Raw genomic sequence first — 7869 nt, forward strand, 5'->3', positions numbered from 1 at the left:
TATACGTTCAGAGATTACAGTGAGGATGTCTATGGTAACACTTCAAAGGCCAGCAACGACGAAAGTCTCTCTGAGACTTAACCTTAAGCATGTGATTCAATGGGACAAACGATGGCTGGTTAATTTGAACACGTTCAAAACCAAGCTTTTCACTATAAACGCTCTGATCCCCACTTAGCCTCAAATGATATTAATGGCTCTCGTCTAAAAGAAGCTCACTGATTTGACAAGCTTCTGAGTCTGACTTTCACTCCTGATCTGTAATGGAAAACTTACATCAAATTTGTTGCTAAGGTTGCTGAAAAAATGGTTGCGTTATTCTACCACTCTAGAAAGTATTTCACTCCCGACGCAAACCTCTACCTCTATGAGCCAAATTCGTCCGGAAATGGAGTACTGTTGCCATATCTAGGCAGGAGCTGTTCGGAGTTTCTTATCCTGCCTTGACAGAGTTCAAAACCGGCTTTGAAACTTCATGAGGCCTTTTCTCTTCTTTCCTACAGAAGAGACGTAGCGAGCCTATCTCTGCTTTGCTGCTAGTTTCATATCAAGTGCTCGTTTGAACTTCAATCTGCGATCCCTGACCAACTTTCATAAAAAGCACTCGTCTATCTACAACCACTATCAACAATTTCCTAGACTGTCCGCCTGTAAAACTCTATTCCGCTAGTCTGTTTCCCAGCTGACTACAATATGGTCGTCTTCAAGTTCGATGTAAATAAATTCATGTTGAGCCGCTCCCTTTAATAATCCGATTCTACACACTTTCCACCGCTGTTGTTTCAATGACCACCGTTTACTCATTAATCCTTACCCTCGAATGGTAGGTGGTGACTCCTGTGTATAAAGAAAAAAATATTGGCCCCATTGATTCAGTAGGAGGGCACTTAAAAATTCGACAAGACTTTCATTCTTTCACACGGAATTTCATTTTAGATATGATTTGAATTTCTTCAAAATAGGTTATATTTGGAGTTTTAATGTGCTGACTACAACATTATTGTTATTAAGTCCAATGTAAACAAATTTTTGCTGAGCAACCTTCTTAAATATCAAATTCTTCCCAATCACGACCATCATCACCAATCATCATGGTGTTGTCTAACCATCCATCTGACACTCATTCAAACCTTATTCTTGCGTGGCCTTTAAGTGGTGACACCTTACTAAAAATGTAGGTTCTTTATTGTTTATTTCAATAGGGAGCACACACAACATTGGCCATATAAAATCGTCAGTGTATCCATTGCTTGACGCAATTTGAGGAGATTATCGCTTACTACGATGATAAAACAGTTGTATCATTGAATTTTTATTGCAAATCAACATGGCTTTGTTGCTGTTGCTGTCGGACTGCTGTTCTGTTCAATCTTAGGAGGTCCACTCTCTCGGGCTTTTCCATTCTAAATGAGAAAGAGTCAGTTTATTGCTAATTGCACTGCTGGTGGACTTGTTCAGCTTCCTAAAAGATCAACTTGTTAGCAAAGAGGTTAAGAGGAAACTCGCGACTAATGGTCCATCGTTTAGAACGTGTATTGATCTCATTTTTCTCTGTAACAGTTTTCTATTTCAAGCTACGTTGGCTAAATTAACCATCTATTTACGGATATTCCCCGTGCAAACAGAGTTAAAAAAAAGGTGTTATAAAATATATTTTGAAGTGTAAAGCACTTCAAAATATAAGCAGAAAATTAATTTTAAAGATTTTTATTTTACTTGCAAGAGTCGAGGATTAACTCTTTCTGTCATTAGTTATTATTTCCCGCCTTTGTAACTTAATAGGTCTCCAATTGTTAATCTCGCCTTGATGAGTCTTGTTATCACGCTGGCAATCTTGGGATGACTTGAACTACCCAGCCCTTCTATGGCGGAATGAGATAGGGTTTAGTTCGATATTTCAGGCATTGTTTCTTCTTTCTAGTAGTTAGTTTATTATCAGTCGCATGAAGCGCACTAACTGGCGAATGCCAACACTTCTCGCTTACTTTGGCATATAATCATAGACCCCTCCTCCTAGAGGGAGTTGGTTTCCTCGACTTTGTGGCACATCGTGCCATTTATTGGAAGCAAGTAAACCCTAACTTCAGTAAAGGCCTATTTTTTTTATAGACCTAGTCTTATTTTGTCGCTTTTAGGCATATCCTTAAAATGTCCTTAAAATATCCTTAAAATGTCCTTAAAATTCTTCCTAATTTGAAAACTGTGGAATCACCATTAGTTACTACTACATTCAGGTCTATTCTCACCATGACTTACTAGTCGTACTTGTGTGCCACCACCTAAAAAATAGAAGTATACTTTGTACAAGAATCGATTCCAAATTTTAATAAATAACATACAAGGCTATATATATATATATATATATATATATATATATATATATATATATATATATATATATATATATATATATATAAGAAACTTGTTTCTTATCGTTGAGCATTTTCAGTTGTAATAAAGTCGGTCAACTTTGCTTATATGCGCAGATCGTCATATAATGATTAGATTCCAGATGGGGGATCAGAGCGTTGATGATGTAAAGATAGAAGCCTGGTTTTAGATGCATTAAAAGTAACCAGCCACTTTCCCCCCATTGTACCACAGTTTTAGAGGAGATAGAATCAGAGAGAACTGGGTCGTTTACGGCCGTTGATGTGCTGCCATAGATGGTAGTGTCGTCAGCATAAATGTCTACAAATTATCTAAGGATATGGTTTGGATTGGAAGATCATTGATATAGTTGGACTCAGGAGGGACTCCAGCATTAATACTATGAGTTTCTGATTTCTGTTCATCAGCCACTGTTATGATATCCTAGATATGGAAATGGATAATGATCAGCTCATCAAGTGTGGTTTCTGTCCGTATTGAGAAATTTATGAGGAATGGTTCAAGGGTGGACTTCATGGCGAACCGCTGAGCAAATCGTTCAGTCTTATCAGTTTCCATGCAAACGATATCCATATCCAGTTTCCATGCAATCGATATCATGATGATTGAATAGCGGGGAAATTGTTGATTGCCCTTTTTATTTATCACTAGGGCTAGGACAACAGCATATTCTTTTCATTATTTTGACTCTCGAGTGTGTATCCGTTTATTTCTTATATTCTTTTATATAGAGTGATGTGGTTCTCAGTTGATTAACTTTTTGAGAGTCAAAACGATACTGTTTTCATAGTCCTATTCATCACACTATTACAGATATTCCAGAAACCGCGAGTTCATAATTTCTGCGACTCATTGCGTTTTTTGGTCATCTCGGTATAGCTTATCTTTAGCAAAGGACAAAACTACTGTACGCCTACAATGGTTTCTTTATAATTTTTGCCTTTAAGGAGTTAGGACCGTTGAATCAGCGGAATGTTTGTTGCCTATGCACAATAGCAGCTGTACAGGTCAAAGCGAACCATTGGGCTGAATGGGGTTTGCTATATAATTTCGGACTGTAAAACACACTCTTCTTGAACAATAATAAAGCGTTTTCTTTTCATATATAATAAAGTAAATTCATATGCATAAGGACGGTAGGCCACCCTTGACCGGATGGATTCTGTTGCTGGTATTAGTTTTCCACATTTTTTTCTAGAATAGGGTACTCACAAGAAAGACCACATAAAGGTTGCCAGCATCCATTAGTGAAAGTGATGCTATGGAAATGACTGGATTCGAATTTGATATTCCCAGGTCGTCAGATGGCGTTGTTATACACTTCACCACTGCTATGATTCGTGACGGCAGCTAAGTGGTTAATGATACGGACTGAAAACCTAAGCATTCATTTCGTATAAACCAGATGATTATTGTTGGCATTCGTTTCCCCGGTATCTTTCTAGTTAGAATTTATTCTAGAAATACATTGGATACTTACGGGAAAGATCACGTGAGGGTTGCTAAGTGAAAATGTTTTTGTGGAACGAACCGTATTCGAACGTGACGCACCCAGGTCGTCATCCAGTGTCACCTTCCTGATTTTGTTCTTGGCATTGATTTCATTGACGTCTTTCTATACTCAGACCATTGCTACGTGAACGTTGCCAACATCCATGGCTGAAAGTGGTACTATGAAACCAACTGGATTCGAACTTGATACACCACATTTTCAGTTCGTGTCAGTACATTTTTCCCGCGACGGGTTAACGTTTTAAGGTAACACCCACATTTTTTTTGCTATCTGCACGTATGTATTTTTTTTTATCTAAATTAAAAAAAAAATTATTTTCATTTATTTATTTTACTCTTTTTATTTTTATTTTTTTTACATTTTTTTCAGAGCGGGTCGTTTACTTAGGATGTACTGAGCCGTTTCCAATACGATTATCTTTGTATGTCACAACTCGTAATATAAGGCGCGTTCCTGTCAGGTTTGCTATTCCACCTTAAACAACTAAAATAAAATAAAAATAAACGCAGATAGATTATTTTACTGCCGTCACAACTAACAAACCCTTCGGCGCTCGTACTTAATCTCCGTCGCACTCTCAACACCAAAATAACAGAGAGAGAGAGAGAGAGAGAGAGAGAGAGAGAGAGAGAGAGAGAGAGAGAGAGAGAGAGAGAGAGAGAAATCCATGCGCGCACCAAGAACGCGATAATTAATAGGTTTTAATCACAGACCTTCAATTCCAAACGGGCGTTGTCTAGTTTCTGCTGCATAATTTGGTATCAGCGTCTAGTGTCCACTACAATGAATCCATAGATGCCGTTTTCGCGGTCGCAGACGAGCGATAGCAGAGTCGTCATCAGAGGGATTACACCCGGTGAAGGGGGCGGTACTGGCGCGAGTGATAGACGCCGTCAGAGCTTTAAAATACCTGTTGTCAGTTGTGGGAAGACGCATATTAAGACGGTAGACTAGTAAGCCTAAATACTGTCATCGACACTTGCGCGAGAACAAGGGTATCATCGCCCCGTCTTGACGCCACTCGTTACGCTTCCCCCCCCCCCGGAATCTTAAACACTAAGCAGTTAGATGAGCATGATCCAACGAGCAAATCTCCCAAGACGCATGGCAGTAGACGTAACATACGAACTGTTTCAACGGTCTTTATTTATTTATTTTTTTTGGTGTGTTGTTAAAGAATATTTACTAGTCTAACTTACTCGTGGAAAAGCCTCCCAAATGGCGACATTTTTGCCCAGTACACGCAGAAGGATGTTGGGGCGTCATGTAAGAATCCTAAATAGTATTTTTTATTGTATTACCCTTGGCACCACACAGACTATTTATGTCAAATTTGGCGCAAGTCTTAAAGTGGTTATAACTATTATTATTTGTACTCATTAGGAGTTCTCACACAGGTCATCCTCAGAGATTACTCCGACAACAACCAGTGATGTTCCTTGGAATCTGGGTGACAATAAGTATTCCCAGAATTCCAGTGCTCTCCATCTCTCTTCGATAACCAGCACAGGTGATTATCTCAACTCATCTTAACGTTATCTCAATAACCGTTTACCATTGATTCTTCGCCGGTATAGGCCATTGTTATTCCTTGGTGTTTGGGTAGCAAAAAGTCTCTCAAGGCAGTAGTTCTCTCCGCACTCTTCTAGTGGAGGTCCAATTTTTTAGGGGTCGATAGTATTTTGCGGTTTCAGTTTTCTAGGTTCCCTTTGGTCATGTTCTTTCTAGTTTTGATTCATTTCTATTGCAGTTACTGATTAGTGTTCCCAGTCTATATAGGTTGGTTTCCGCATTCTAGGATTTTCCTTAGGATTTCAGCTGTTTTCATTTTTACTATGCATTATATCTTCTCGTCCTTTCCTCTGATTCCAATTTCTTCCACTCTTCTTCTTTTTCTTACTACTACTACTACTACTACTACTACTACTACTACTACTACTACTACTACTACTACTACTTACCTTTATTAGTTGCAACTGTGCAGCGAAGTGTTAAAGTTATGAAGATAGTGGTAGTTTAATTTTTTTATATACTTATATTCACCGCAAATAAGGCATATTGCCGCTGAGACGAAAGGAGCTATTGTGATTAAGAGACATTCTAAGTAGGGAGTTGTACAGCAAGATGTTTGTCCGCATTACATTTAAATTTATGCATGTTGAACCAATTGGGGGGAAAAAAACAGAAAGAAGGAAAGAAATTCCAAAGGTCAGAAGTGCGAAAAAAGAAGCTATTAGAGTTGGAATTTTTCCGGATTTGTAAACTTCTACGGGGATGGTGTGGTATAATCGGCGGATCGAGAGCATTTGCATTGGGGACAAAAGTACAGCAACTTCGTCAGGGGATATTCCGTGGAAGTACTTGTAAAAAAGAACGGAGATGCAACACTGCCACGATAGGACATGGGCTGTAGCTTGCTAGTGCGAAATTTATTAGGTTAAGGACCTTTTATGTACTCTGTTCAAAGGGGGGGGGGAGACTAGTAGTTGGAGCACCAGCCACTATGTGGCAACCGCATTACATGCATGGGTGAATGGTGGCTTTATACAGAATACTGGTAGGTGTGACAACGAGCATAGTAGAGAGAGTACATCTTCTTTGTAGCAGACTTGGCAGTATCTTTTATGCATTTATTCCAATTCTTATTACCTGTGAATGTTAAGACAAGAAGTTTGAACGTTTGTACTATTAGCCATGGTAATCGATGGTTCGAAAGATTTATACTAGTTGAAATAAAGAAACTTTGTCTTTGGAGCATTAAATATACCTATTCATTTTTTCGTCTGAAGGTTATTTTCTAAGGAAGTTAGCCAATTTAGGATATGTGTGCGTTCAGTTTACTCACATGTTTAGAATTGAGGGATGGAGACATAAGCAAATATACCCATCTCGGATGAGATTGCATCAGTGAAAAAATGGTGGAGTCATGATCTATTGGTATCACACAGAGTGGTCATGAGAGTTCAAAGAGGATCGAAAAATCGAGATGGTAAGAATACGGATCACACTAAAATCTTATGAGGCTTATTTCCAGTCAAATGTAAGTGAAAATCAACTGCCATTTTCAGGAAGAAACCAATGCTAAACAGCTGTTGCGAGAACGTAAAGTTATGTTAAATGTTTATCAAAAGAAGCGTAGAGTAATGGAAATTGGGTAAGACTCGATTTCACTCAGACTCCAGGGAACATTATTTGTTCATAGTCAATGAACAATGATAATAGCGCGTGAAAACTCCTAGCGAGTAAATAATAATAATAATAATAATAATAATAATAATAATAATAATAATAGTTCTCTAACCACCCCCTAACCCACTCCCATCCTCCAATTGCTGCATCACTGCCCTCCCCCCAAAAGTGTGAGACCAAATAACTGTTACATGAAAGGGCTGTCCACTTCTCATGTAAGTAAGAAGACATACTAGATAAGTGAAAATGATATTAGGAAATGACTAGAATCGAACCCTGTATGCAAGTGTTAAAAGACAATGGAAAATGGAATGTTAGAAATTCTGTCCATTCTATTAGAAATAGTTAAATATTGTTTATGTCGGAAAAAGAGTCGATTGTCCATTCTATTAGAAATCTGGATATTAAATATGCCAGTTAAATAAATGCACAATGCGAGTTAAAATATATTGTTTAAAAATAGGTTAGAATTAGATTTAGGATTCTTTCTTTGCCAACAATATTTGTAAATCCACGTGAAGTAGTGACGTTGGTAAACACACTTTTGACGTCATAAACGAAGGAGATTTCTCAATATAGGAATCTGAGGGTTCGAAATTAGAAAAGTTGATGAGAGAAAGAGACAGAGAGAGAGAGAGAGCCAGAAGAGATCGAGAGGAGAGCCCTTTAGAAGCTAAAGGAAGGGAGTATACCATGTACCTATTTACAATGCCTCCCCACGGGACAGAGTTAGACACAAGGGTCGTTTTTTAACGTGGAGAAAAGGTACAAAAATA

Source organism: Euprymna scolopes, chromosome 15, assembly GCF_053919585.1.
Source record: "Euprymna scolopes isolate OS-2025 chromosome 15, ASM5391958v1, whole genome shotgun sequence".
Classification (NCBI taxonomy): Eukaryota; Metazoa; Mollusca; class Cephalopoda; order Sepiida; family Sepiolidae; genus Euprymna; species Euprymna scolopes.